At 34.9% G+C, this 13,647-nt stretch overlaps 1 protein-coding gene across 1 annotated transcript in view; it reads right to left on the reverse strand.

Moving 5' to 3' along the window:
• Positions 1–13,647, reverse strand: part of CCSER1 (coiled-coil serine rich protein 1) — a 2,683,941-nt gene that overhangs the window by 2,607,608 nt on the left and 62,686 nt on the right. The window lies entirely within an intron of this gene.

The raw sequence follows: 13,647 nt of genomic DNA on the forward strand, positions 1-13,647 counted from the left end.
CCAAGTACTAAGACACTTTAAATGGCTTGAATTACCCCAATTACTCACCTTCCAACAGCTAATTACTGCATTTAATGTCCTGACCAACCCTGAGAAAACACCTGCCCTACAAAAACTGCTCATCCACTACTCTACCACTCGCCTCCTCTGCTCCACCACTAAATCTCTTCTCTGTACCACAAGGGTGAACAACACTGCAGGTAAATCTCTCTACTCTCATATCATAGCTAAGGCCTGGAACAACCCCCCCCCATTATTATACAATTCAAAAAACTACTTAAATCACATCTCCTAGAAACTTGGATCTGCCCATGTATAACTTAACTCACTTTCTCCTGTCACTGGACTTCTCTAACCACAACTGAGCCAACTCACTATATATGCCTGATTTATTTACACCTTATCTACTACATCAAGTATCTTAGTCTCATAACCATTTTGTGCTAACAAGGATCTAGCCTATTATTTTAATTCATAGAATTTGTCCTCTCAAAGCAAGTTACTTTCAGTCATCTCTACTGTTGTATTAACTTTGAAAATGTGACTGTGTTATTCATGTACTATCTGTAATTTGTTACTGTTCTTATATTTCTCAAAGCTTTTCTCCCCAGGCCTCCACTGAAAAGGAAACCAGTCCAGCTGGATTTTCCCGGTTAACAAATGTAAAATAAAATAAATAAAATAAATTCTGTAGTCATAGTTGTTAAGTAGTAGCTTATCTGACCAGTCTGCATCGCATTTATTTAGGGTTGCATTTATCTGGTGCTCTAATGACAGTGTATTATCTAAGCTGCAAACAATATAAATGGAATTAACTTACCTGTGTTAGTTAAAATTTGCAGTGTAGGAAAATGTGTGTTCTTGTAGCCAAGAGTGCTGAATAAAGCAGAATTCAGCATAAGATAAGAATCTTGCAGCCATTCTTTTCTTTGATTTCTGAGTAATCGGAGGTGGAATATAACAGAGCTGTGATATCTGCATATTTGATCACTTGCAGTATACAACAAAGTGCGTTTAGCAACAGTTTTAACACACAGAGTAAAAAAGGGGCAGAAAATGGAATCTGATACAAATTCTCTGTTAGTATTTTTGTGAGTAGATAGTTCATGACCACATCCTACACAATAGTTTTTTCTAGGTAGCTAAGGAAAAACTTCAAGGTATGTGGATGGAAAGCTAGATTATCTAGTCTGCTTAATAATACTGTAAATCTGAATGTATCAAATGCCTCAGAATGGTCTAAAAAGGTCTGTCACAACTTTACCTTTCTCTGGTGCATCAATAATTAGGTCTGTTACTGTAGGGTGGCCTGTACTGACACAATGATCTTTATGGAATGTATGTTGAAATTTATTAAGCTGATTGGGTGAATAATTCACTTTAAAATTCTGGACAGTATTCTTAACATGAATGTTGGCCTACAGTTGTTGAGTTTTGCTGAAGGTCCTCCATTTTGCAGTGGTATTATGTAGGCTTTTTCAAGGTATATCGTGTTCTTGTTGGAGGTGAGTGGGACCACCCCCCCTTTATTTTACTTTTCTAAATGCAAAACATGTACTTTATGTTGTTGTGGTGTTTCATCTTTCACCTTTTGTTTTTCACAGAATTCATTCTTTTTGTGTAACCATCCAAAGAAGTAAAACAAAGAAGTACAATGCCCTCAGATAAAAAGGTTTAATAAAATAACAAAGCTTTCAAGTAAAAACTCTTCATCAGTGTTTAAAACTCAAGGTCACTAAGAACCTTTTAAGCAACATACAGCCAATTAGTTAAGACAATCAATTAACTCATTAAAATGCTTTAAAGCGCCTGTACAAAAATTCACTGCAGTATTAGCTTAGTTCTTTCATATCCTAAATTACTAAAGCATTTCTATAACATCATGTTTATCTTTCAAAATAGGTTTGATACGAACACTTGTATTCAGTCCAGGAAAACGGTCTGCTTGAAAAAAAATGATCCATTTGTATTCACACAGTTCTGTTTTATTAATGATATCTCTCCATTTTCATACATACAGATAACTTGTAAAATCCTGAAGTTAAATCTATGTTCTGTATCTTCACTAATTGTATGCTTTGCTAAAACATTATTTAAGACATTTCTACATATATCTGAAAGGTGATGGCTTATTCTGTCTTTTAGATTTTTATTGGTTTTACCACTATACAATTACATTGTGTACAATGAGAGAAATATACCACATTTTCAGTAGTGCAGGTCCCTCTTGCTCTAATAGAGAAACGTTAAAGTATTTTAATGAGTTAATTGATTTTCTTAACTAATTGGCTACATGTTTTTAAAAGGTTTTTAGTGACCATGAGTTTTAAACATTGATGAAGAGTTTTCACTTGAAAGTTTTGTTATTTTATTAGACTTTTTTATCCAATGGCGTTGGACTTCTTTGTTTTATTTCTTTGGACTGTATTTCTGGTGCTCTGAAGTCCTTTAACTGCTTTGGTGATTTATTTTGTCTTTGGATTTTTGTGTAACCATCTCAGATTTCTAACTTAATTCTCCTCTCTGTTTGCTTGGTTGATCTGTATCCCCAGCCACATGGCACCTATCAGAAATTGAACATGCTGCACAGACTGCAGGCATAGTCTATGGATGATATAACTGCCTGCTCTTTGTTAAAGTGTGTGAGTCATTCAGTCCCCCAGGTCACATTTGTGATTCCTACTGCCACAGACCACAAACAAGTTTTCAACAGAGTGCTTCATGCTACCCACTTCCTTTGACAGGTGGATCCTTATTATACAGAAATGTATGTCACTGTATTATAAGGTGAAGTTACACTTGCATACCTGCTAGCTGCTGCAGTAGTCCACCCAGTTAAACCTACCTTGGCTAGTTGCTAGTATGGCCTACTGTCTTCAGAGCCAAATTATTATATACTGATGTCTTTTTTTTCAAAAATACATACATATATACCAATATTTTAAGCATGGACAATAATGCTCTTCTTTCTGCCAATATAGCAAAACAATTGTTCCCATAATAAGAGTCTAAGCTGTTCTTAAAAAGATCCAAACTAGTGTTTGATTTAATGCAATTTGTTAATCTATTCCATACATCATCTACTCTCTCAGAAAGCCACTTAGCAAGCTTCTCATTCCTACAGGACATTTTACAAAGGCTGTCTTATGATTATCTACTACTACTTCTTGATAACCCCAAACATTCACAGAGGTTGTTGTCTCTAAATACTGTATATACCTGAATAAGGTCTCCTCCTAAATATCTATATGAGACACTGTACAAGTGCAGATATTTTAGTCATTTATAATAACATCACTTTTTACATCCATAGATGCCCATGGTATATATCTCCTGTACTATTTCCTGTTTACTCATGCTTGTTTTCTTATACTGTTTAAATATTGTTATTCTAAACTTAAGTTTAGGTCTAACGTAACTAACAAGCAATGATTTCATCATTTTGGATTTCCTAGTTATAAATATTTTTATATAACCTACAGTTCTATAACTATTATTAATCAATTGGTTAATATGAAACTGGTTCTACCTATATACCCAGATCCTTAAATGAATATACAGTTTCAATCACTGTTTGCTACATTAAATATTCACCTTTCAATTTATGTTTCCTAAATCTCATATGATTACTTTTTGATGCATTTAGCACCATATTATTTTCCTGTGCCCAAGTGGTCAATTTAGTCAAGTTCTTTTGCAGGTGTGCCTTATCAGTAACACATATAACCAGTTTACCCATCTTCAAGTCATTTGCATTCAGACTGTAGGACACCTCAGATGAAAAAGATAGATGTAAAAGATACAATCCTGGCTGTGACCTCAAATTTCACCTATACTGTTGCTGTATGATACTTGTCATGCCCTACTTGAAAGTCATGCAGCTGTCCATCTTATCAAGAGTAGATCAATACCGATTATTTTCTAATTGATCAGTCTTTTGTGTATGACCCTATCAAGTGCTGTAATTAAATCTATATAAATGACAACACAGTACAATTTTTCATTCATAGCTGTCATTGTATTGTTGTATACTGATATATGGTTTCATGTCCCAGCCTATCCAATTGTGACAATAACTTATCCAATATTACCTTCTCCATTATTTTTTCCACAGTGTGAAAGTAGACTTAAGGGTCTGTGTGACTCTGGGCTTGTCCTACTCTCCTTTCTTTTATTAACTTAATTATCTTGTTAATAAGTGCGAGTCTTCAGTCTTGAGGAATCTCCCCATATTTATATGACCGAGTAAATAATGGTAATAGAAGTTCATGCCAAAGTATTCTCAGGCCATTGGTGCTAATTCTATCTCCTCCCTTTGTCTTATCCAGTTTGCATAGTTCTTTTTCAATATAATCTAATTTGATTTCAGTATCTGAGGTTTCCTGGCTGTCACTACAACACTTTACCAACCCCTTTATGGAGCCAAACTGTTTTGCATAAGATTTTGTAAATATAATCTACTGTGTATGAGAGTACATTTTAGAACCTACATACAGTTTATCAGTTTGTTTGTGTTTACTCCTACCATACCTTATGTAGCTATAAAATGTTTTCATATTATGCTCAATATCTTTACATTCATTTTCTTCAATTTTTTCTTTAATTTGTCTTACTCTATGCTTAATTTGTCTGTCCAGCTTCTTTATTTCAGTTTTCAAAGTTGCAGTTCAACCTCTTTTCCATTTGCTATATTTTTTTGTTACTCAACTTAACCAATTATCTCATTCTTATGGAAATATATCCCCCTGAAATTGTTTGCCTATATCCTGACACTAAACAATTTTTTTTTTTTTGCATTACAGTAATTTCTCTTTCAAAACTTTCCACATTCCTTCAGAAATTAGGGGGGAAAACAGATGACCAAGGGAGAGAATTAAATAAAATAACCACTTTGGACTGAGAAAAGCAAATAAAAACTAATGATTTAGTGCTTTTTTCCCTCAAGATTAATAACCGGTGAGATGAAAGTGCTAGATTTGTTAAAGTTGATGAACGTGTTTATTTAATTATTCTATTTATTTTTTTAGTAAATACTGTTTGAGTACCTGCAGTGTACTGCAAGTACACTCTTCAATGCATGGTCTTATGGCCCCCTCCTTCCTGGAATTGCTGGCAGAGCATATCACATGGGTACTAAACTAGTTTCCTCAACAATGAGCTTGCTTCTTTTCTGTTGTTTCCTGTTTTAATAAAAATGGCAAACACATCAACAAGATGGATAAGACTGAGATGAAAGCTAAAATAAAATTCTGGATAGGATGCAAGCCCAATCATTTTGAAATGGCATTAGAGCCTAAGTGATAAGCAATTAAGTTATACAATTATTTAGTAAATTTTGTAATACTGGAGTAAGAGGAGAGCAACGGAAATAAAAGTAATTGAAAGAAAAGAAGGATTCTAGCCCTGAACAACACCATTCATTTCTTAGGGCCCCTTTCTTTTCCACAGACTTCTTTAACTGCTCACCTCTACTCTTAACCATAGCATAAGTCATTTTTAGTACATGTTTAGTCTCTGGAAAGCATATCACACTTGTGATTGTGTACAGAAGACATTGCATACATTTCTTGCAATGCTAGGATTCCTTTCCTTACCTTCTGTGGCCTTGAATAATGAATTAAATGATATAATTCAGAGTTCCTGCACAATATTATTGTCAAGTTCAAATACTTTAAGAAGTACACTAAATCTTTTTTGGGTACTGTTTCTTTTTTTGCATAAGACTTGGGTTGTATGTTTGTGGTATTTAAAACATGGTCTGCACTAATACAAATCAACTAACTCTAACATAGGTATATTGCTCTGTGGTAGAAATTCACTCTGTTTCTAAACATTTGTGTGTACACTTCTGCTGTATGGTTATCTGCTGAGATATATTAATAATTTAGTAGCTCAGACTTAAAACACAAAATAATAGAGGAGTCAGATAAGTGATGGTTATTGAGAAAGTATGCCAACCATTCTGTTTCAGTATCACTATAGAAGTACTTGACTACACAATTGTATCTGGAGAGCAGTGGAGGTAGATTAATTTGATGAATTTAAGAGTCAGAATGCATAGTGGGGCACTGCCCATTTTCTGTGGAATTCTAGGAGAGGAAAGATCCAGGAACAACTGTTAATTTAAATGTTACACTAACCAAGACTCATTTGATTTAATGACTTGTCAGATATATGTTAAATAAAGTTGAGATTCAAGGGAATTAGCAGTTTACTGTTGATCGTGTTGATGATATTTTCAGTGAAAAGTCTTTTATTATTTTGTTTAGCACAAGACCCTCAAACGTTTTGCTGTAAAATTTGAAAAAAATATATAAATTCCAAACTTCTGTACTATTTGTAAATAAAAATAAAAATAAATAGCAATATAGTATGTGCATTCTGAAATGTAAACATTACACAGTGGCAACTGGGGAGGTATGGCCAAGTAACTGAATATTTGTATAGTTAGGGGGCCCTGATCCATTACCATGCCTAGGGCACCATTTGACCATGATCCAGCACTGATCCAAACTGTAATAAACATTTAGAGATCATCTGTCAACAACCGCTCTTACTGTCCAGTTTTGGGATCTGCATATAGGATGACTTTATGAAACTCACAGAACAAATGCTGGGTCTTAGAATGTTTCCAGACTGTAAATGGAACAGGAGCAACAGTTAAAAGATAACATTCTGAGGTCTTTACAAGAAGCGACCTATATATGATTGTTTTGGCATAACACTTGTGATTTTAGGTATATGGATTGTGTTTACATCAGGATAAGACACTATAAACATAGGGTGCAGTCTTCAAATGCTGTAATCTCAGGGTCATAGCTGGGGCTGTAATACTCAGGGTCATAGCTAAAGCTCAAGATCTTAGCTGAAGTTATTTAGTGGCTGTGGTGCAGCACAGCTCTGTGTCTGACGCTGAGTAAAAGGATGATGAAGCAAGCTCTAGCATAATGTTTATTTTACACAAAACACTTTAATACAGAAAACACAACTTTTCTGTATGTCTAATCAGATAATACAGTGAATTATGTTTGACAATTTATATGGCAATAAACAACATTCATTTCTTAAATCAAAACAAAAAGCATTCAGAATGTGGCAGACTAGTTCATTTATTCTTTATACAACAGCTTTACTCTACAGTATACAGTATTCAGAGGGATGCAGTCTGCTTGACAGTAAGACTACCAAAAACAAGTGCTTCTTAAGTACTTGCTCTGGAAAGGACACATTTGCTACCTTCCTTGTTACTTGGGTATTACTTTGAAATTGTCTACAAAGCAGATCAGTTGCAGTTGTATTACTCAGTAAATTCTGTTTCTTTTAGTTTTATCCTAGAATGTGAAGAACATTAAAATAAATGTAATGCTTCAGTGGGCAGCAGATTTACTGATAGACTACTGGAGAGTAATAGCCTGTCAGTCTGAAATTTTCTGTGAAACAATTACCTAGTATTCTTTGTACTTGTGGCATTGTTACATGCAGGAAGCCTAGACATTGTCATTCCTGATCTTTGATGAAAGTGTGCAAAACAGTGTCATTCCGTCAAAGCAAAGCGGTATTTACCATTTCAGCTTATACTTATTTATGCATACATCCACAGACAATAAGGGCACTTTTCAATGTTGTAAACTGTTATATGTGCTAATCTCAAACAGCCAAAATCCTCTGAAGCAGGATTTAGTGAATGCCATCAGTTGAAACACACCGATAAGAATGATATTCAGGGAAACCGCATCACCTTGGGCAATGCCTCTTTTGCCTAAAATGCAACAAACCTGGAGGCTAATGGCTGTGCTTGACTTCTTGCACTTCTTGGTGGGTGTGGGTGGCTTTTTACCATGTGAAACTATTTCTTATATTTCATGAATACCTTTTTGATACATTAGCAATGATCAAGGGGAATCTGGTGAAAACTGCATTAATATTACGCATCACAACGTTCCCATTTGGATAAAGCCATCAAACTGTATAAATTATTTCAAGAATAGCACAGGATAATCAAATGCACCTGTTTAACATATGAATAAAGTAAAGAATGCTTTTGTCTTGTTTTTGTTTTTTTTTTTTTTTTTTTTGGTAATGGGACAACTCTAGGTAGAAGATGTTTGAAAGCATGAATCATTCCAGGTGAAAATGTAAATGAGAAAGTTGAGTTCTACTGTGGAACACTGACAAACTTAATATCAGCCAATTAATGTAATATACTTTGAAATAACTACAATAACTAAAAAAATGCATTTATAACTACACTAAATAAAAGACCCTACTTTATTCTGCATGGCACACTCAAGATGGAAAAGCAGCTAAGCATGGTGATGTGCAGTTTAGCCATTTGTTACAACTCTTAAAACTACACAGGAAGTAGCGATTTTAAAGTACCTGAGTGACATATACTATATAAATTAGCACATTATAATGTACAAATAGCAACACATGATTTATAACATTTGCATTATTAGACTTAAGAATTAATAAGAATAAATTATTTTTTCCCAAAATGTATAAAAATCCACTCAGACACTGCATAAAGTATCATCAATCTTATGATAAATGTTTGGGAAGCTGGACTGAAAAAACACATGCATTTGGTTTCAGATAAATTTGATATAATTACTTTTAATTACTTTGACTTTCATTTAAGGATAGCAAAAGATTAATGCCATTATGTAAACAGGTAAAAAGGATTCATTCGTGGGCACCATGTAAAATCAATTACATACTTAATGTAACCCGAAAACCTGAGAACTTAAGATGTGATTTGAAATATTCATCAAACAAAGAAAAATAATGGTCTCAGTGCAAAAGCTCCACAATATACCTCTTTTATCAAAAGATGAATGAGATAAACATACATTTATTTTTGTTTGCCATGCTTTATCTTTGCGGATTTGCACACAATAAATATTGTTGGACTCAACGATCTTGGCTTGATCAACAACATGAAATACTTTAGAAATATCAGTGAGACTAAAGATTTCATACCATAAGATCAATACATTGTCTTAGTCAAGGGTAACTAGGCAGTTCCAGTGCTGCTATGCCAGAATCCATGCTAGACATGAATGAAAACATCTTATAAAATAAATAACTTGATAATATGCCTACTACACCTGATCCTTTCATTGAAACTAGCAGTTAAATAGAAACTGACTTATGACATGAGCATGTGAAAACTTAAAACAAACAAAAAAATCTGAAAGCAACGAAAAATTAAATTATTGTATTTTTTTTTTAAATTAGTTGTCATTTTCTTAAATATAATAATGGCTAAATCAGCAGTAAATAGTGACATATGTTTTTATCATGTAGGCTGTAATAGTGTTGTATCCACAGCCAAAGTTCCAATACATAAAATTCTAAGAGGTAATCTTCTTAGTTCAGTTTTTTTTATTTTTATTTACATAGTGTACACATACATTAGTTTCCTACAATTTTATAGTGCTGCCACTGGTTATAAAATGTTTCTTTAACAATACCAGTACTCTGATATGACAACTTAACAATAGGCAATACCTTTTTTAGTCTACCTGTAATTGTCAAGGTCTTAGCTGATCTGCTAAATTAAATACAGTCAGTAAACAACTGTTGAAAATTGCAATTTTCATTAAAGTTGTATGTAGACTATTATTTCATGCAATCCAGCATACTAAATATATGACAGAGAGAAAATAAAACAGAATAACTACATTTAACACATCTCAAAACTGGTTATTAACTTTACATTAAGACAGCTTAACCCTACAGTGGAGTGTAAAATAATTTACTTTTAATCCTATAACAGATAATCCAATAAAAGGTTCAGATTATAAATTATTATTCCTTCTATCAATGGTATAGAAACTATGGAATCATAATGCTTAATTGTTAGCTGATCGGAAATACCATGCAGTACGACGCACAGAGAGGACTGACAACTGTGTTTAAAATTCATCATTAAAAAATAAATAAACTAGAACAAAAAACAATTAAACAAAGGTCTAACAAGTTTATCGAAGTGTGGCAACCATATTCTGCACAAAGAAAATCTATATAACAGACAGAACTCTAGCATATCTAGGAGGACAAAAGATAAATATATCTGCAAATGTATCTGTACAAGATTAAAGCAGAAAAAAGAAAACTACATTCAAGATTACTATTCTATGATACAAACAAATTATGCATTTCACTAAAGATTGTATAGTTAATTGAATATTGTTAAAAGACCACCAGCAGGACAAGGGCTTGGCATTAACACTTATATAAACCCTTATCAAGAATACGGATCAAATACAGTTTATTTTAGTGTCAGTTCTGAAATACATAACTGAAAAGACAATTGCATATGCATTTCTCACCACAAAGTGCTTTTTTAACTAGCATTTTTACTGAGGTTTACCTGAAGCAATTTCACTACACAGCAGAGATACTAAAAACAAATAACACAAGACTCCATTGATGTTAAATTGCCTGTGACATGATATAGGTTAGGAGATACTCAGCCTTTTATAGCCTGAAGAAAATAAGCCATTTGGGTACATCACTGATTCTAGATGCAGAATCCATAAAATGTTTAAAATCTAGGCATTGACTGCAGTCAGAATTTTTAAGTATGTATTTGTCAATGACAGATGACTAACTTTAACGCCTTAAGTAAAATGTGTGACAGAACAACAGATCTATGGGTGAAGTAATTACAGTAATAACCTACTCTTTGATGTAATGCAGTGATAAACTACTCTTTCAAACATAACATTCAAATGCAAAAAAGTCCTGACTGTGACCCAGTTGACTTCAGTTTGAATAGCAGCTTGGGTGCTGGAACAGCTGCGCAGGGGAAGATTGGAACTGAGGGGAAGAAATGGATGGTTTCTGATAGTTAATTGCTCCTAATGATGTGGTTTGGATGTTATAAAACCAGGAATGGTAACTCTTGGGACATTGTGGATGACTGCGCATAGATCCAGAGAGGTTGTAAGAGGTCCCGTCATTGACACTGGAGTTTACATCAGACACCAATGGGTAGGGGTAGGCTAAATGAAAACACTCAAACTCTACCCTATGTGATGTGTCTGTCAATTGAATGAAGCACTGCCATTTAATTCAATAGTCTTTGGACAATTAGGGTATATCCTAAACATGGAGCTCCCTGTTCTCTGCATTGGAATCAGGCTCTCAAGAATTTTGGAGTTGGACATTACCTCTTGGAAGCAGACAGATGATCATTTAAAGGATGGGGACATAAAATGCACTATGCCTAACTGGATGATGTCCCCCTCTAGTCAAGTGTCACTAAGTAGAAAGTATGGCTTCCACCAATCAAAAAATGGCCTATGGGATAGGGATGGGGTGTTGATGGTTACCAAGCACAAACCGAAAAGCACTTAGGAAAAAACTACGGCTACAAACAAAAAAACTAAAGGCTACTATTGTGAAAGGGAAACTGACAGTCTTGATAAACAAACTCAACTTCCAAAGGGTTGGAAACAAAACTTCCTACAATGCAAGTCAGTGGAAATGCATCACCACAGTAAATATCCTTCTCATCATAGTGCAGTCTATATGGTTCTCAGTTGTGCATTGATTCACATTTCAGTGAAGGCTGGAATACTGAGCCTGTTCATCCTACAGACTCAAAATAACAATGATTTTACTTAGCCAAAGGTTGGGCAATGAAATGTAAGGTACATTCTTTAATGGAATGCACAGCCAAAGCTCCCTGCATGGGATGGAATAAACTGCTTGCCCCTGAGGTCAAATGTATCTGTCTTTCTAAAGAAGTGCATCTGAGATGATCCAGCCCATCCTCTAAAACCTCTTGAAATTAGCCCCAGGAAAAGATCAACACCAACAGCTTTCCTGGGCTGGCATGTTGCTCTTCCAATGTGATTCTTTGTGTTACCTAGGTTACCATTATTCCCTTTGCTCGTCAATAGCAACAACACTGAACATTTGCCCCAAACTCTGATTATTTCTTATGACTTTTTCAGTAATCTTCAGTTTTTGCAAACTTTTACCATCTTTCAAGGTCAGAATCTTTATTTGCTATTTACTGTTTTTGTGTCCCTTTGCTGTTTTGTTCTCCTCCATAGGCCACAGTTCTCATGCAATTTTGCCTTTTTCTTGGATGATTATTTTTTAGTAATTTTCTATAACACAGAAAAATTACTTCAAAAATTGTACAGTACAGAGCCAAGAAATCATACCACGAGATCACAGTGGCCTGTTTACAGGTTCACCACTTGGTAACAGAATGCAGCTTTTGTGTGAGCTTTGATAAGTGGATCTTGGCAAAGCAGCAAAATAAGCTGTTATTAAAAGGATTTTAGATAAGAACAGATGTGGGGAAATTGTTTCTCCTTGTAAACTTATGCAGATTTCCAGACACCAAGAGAGAAAGCTATGGGTAGAGAGGGCTCTCCTCATTCACACTCCAAGTCTCAAAAAAAAAAAAAAGGCAAGGCAACAAGAATTTTCCTCTTCAGTGGAGATGTCTTCTAAGATTATTCATGATTCTGAGTCAGCTTCTCTTGAAAAAGTTATGCCTTCTCAACTTTCACAAGAAGCCTGACTTTGGAGCTGTTCTCATTCATTTCATATGGGGTTAAGCAGGCAAACTTCCTACAGGCCTTCCTCTCTGAGATCTATGCACTCAATGTCCTCCCATCATAGTGGTATGGAGGACATAGCTTATTCTAAGATGATGGAGCCCAGTTCCAGCCCAGTTACACAGGGATTCCATTTTTTTGCATTTACCTGCCTTTTCCTCTTTCTCACCAGCCCTGTCTTCAGCACCTATATCACAGGAAACTGGTAGCCTCCAGCCTTTGTTGCTGCAGACATCCACAGATACATTGGTACTGCTGATACGCAATGTGTCTAGACAACAAAACTTTATGTTCTCAGTGTTGTCCAGGCTTTTCCACCTTTTCCAGCAATTACACCTATAGTGCTTATGGTCTTTTAGACCTCATTCCTCAGTGTCCAATATTTGAAGATGATGATGATAGCTCATTTTGTTCCACTTTGGATATTGATATCACTGACATCTGAGCCTTCACTGTTGAGGTTCTTGACACAACTGCTGGTATCAGGCGGCTTCTCAGCAGTGGGGCCTACACCATAGCCAGTACTCAACCCAGCTAGAGGCAGTTCCTCAGTGCTGATACTTTTGAGGCAGGCAGGTGATGGAATCAACTCTGGCACAGAGGTTGCATCCTTTAATGCAACAATTTCCCTACATTTTAGCTACCACTTCAGCTTCCACTCTGCTGCCATTTTACTTTGAATCTACATATTCGAGATGTTATATGATCAAAGGTGTGTCAAGTATCTGCAGAACTCACAGTTACCCAACTGACTCTCTTCATGATTATTCTTTCTTGTATTATCATAATAATAACATTCTTTCCTCAGCCTTGTTAATTGATCTCTCTAAAGCCTTCGATATGGTTAACCATCAGCTACTCATAAACGTACTTAAAACCCTCTCACTAGACTCACTGGCCATAGTATGGTTCCAATCCTACTTAAACAATAGACAACAGGCTGTACTATGGGATAATAACGTATCCACCCACATTCCCATTGCCCTAGGTGTCCCTCAAGGCTCTATATTAGATCCTCTCCTATTTTCTATTTTTATTAATGATTTACATTCAGTAATTC

The sequence above is a fragment of the Protopterus annectens genome, chromosome 2.part0, assembly GCF_019279795.1.
Source record: "Protopterus annectens isolate FY-2018-M chromosome 2.part0, PAN1.0, whole genome shotgun sequence".
Taxonomy (NCBI): domain Eukaryota; kingdom Metazoa; phylum Chordata; order Ceratodontiformes; family Protopteridae; genus Protopterus; species Protopterus annectens.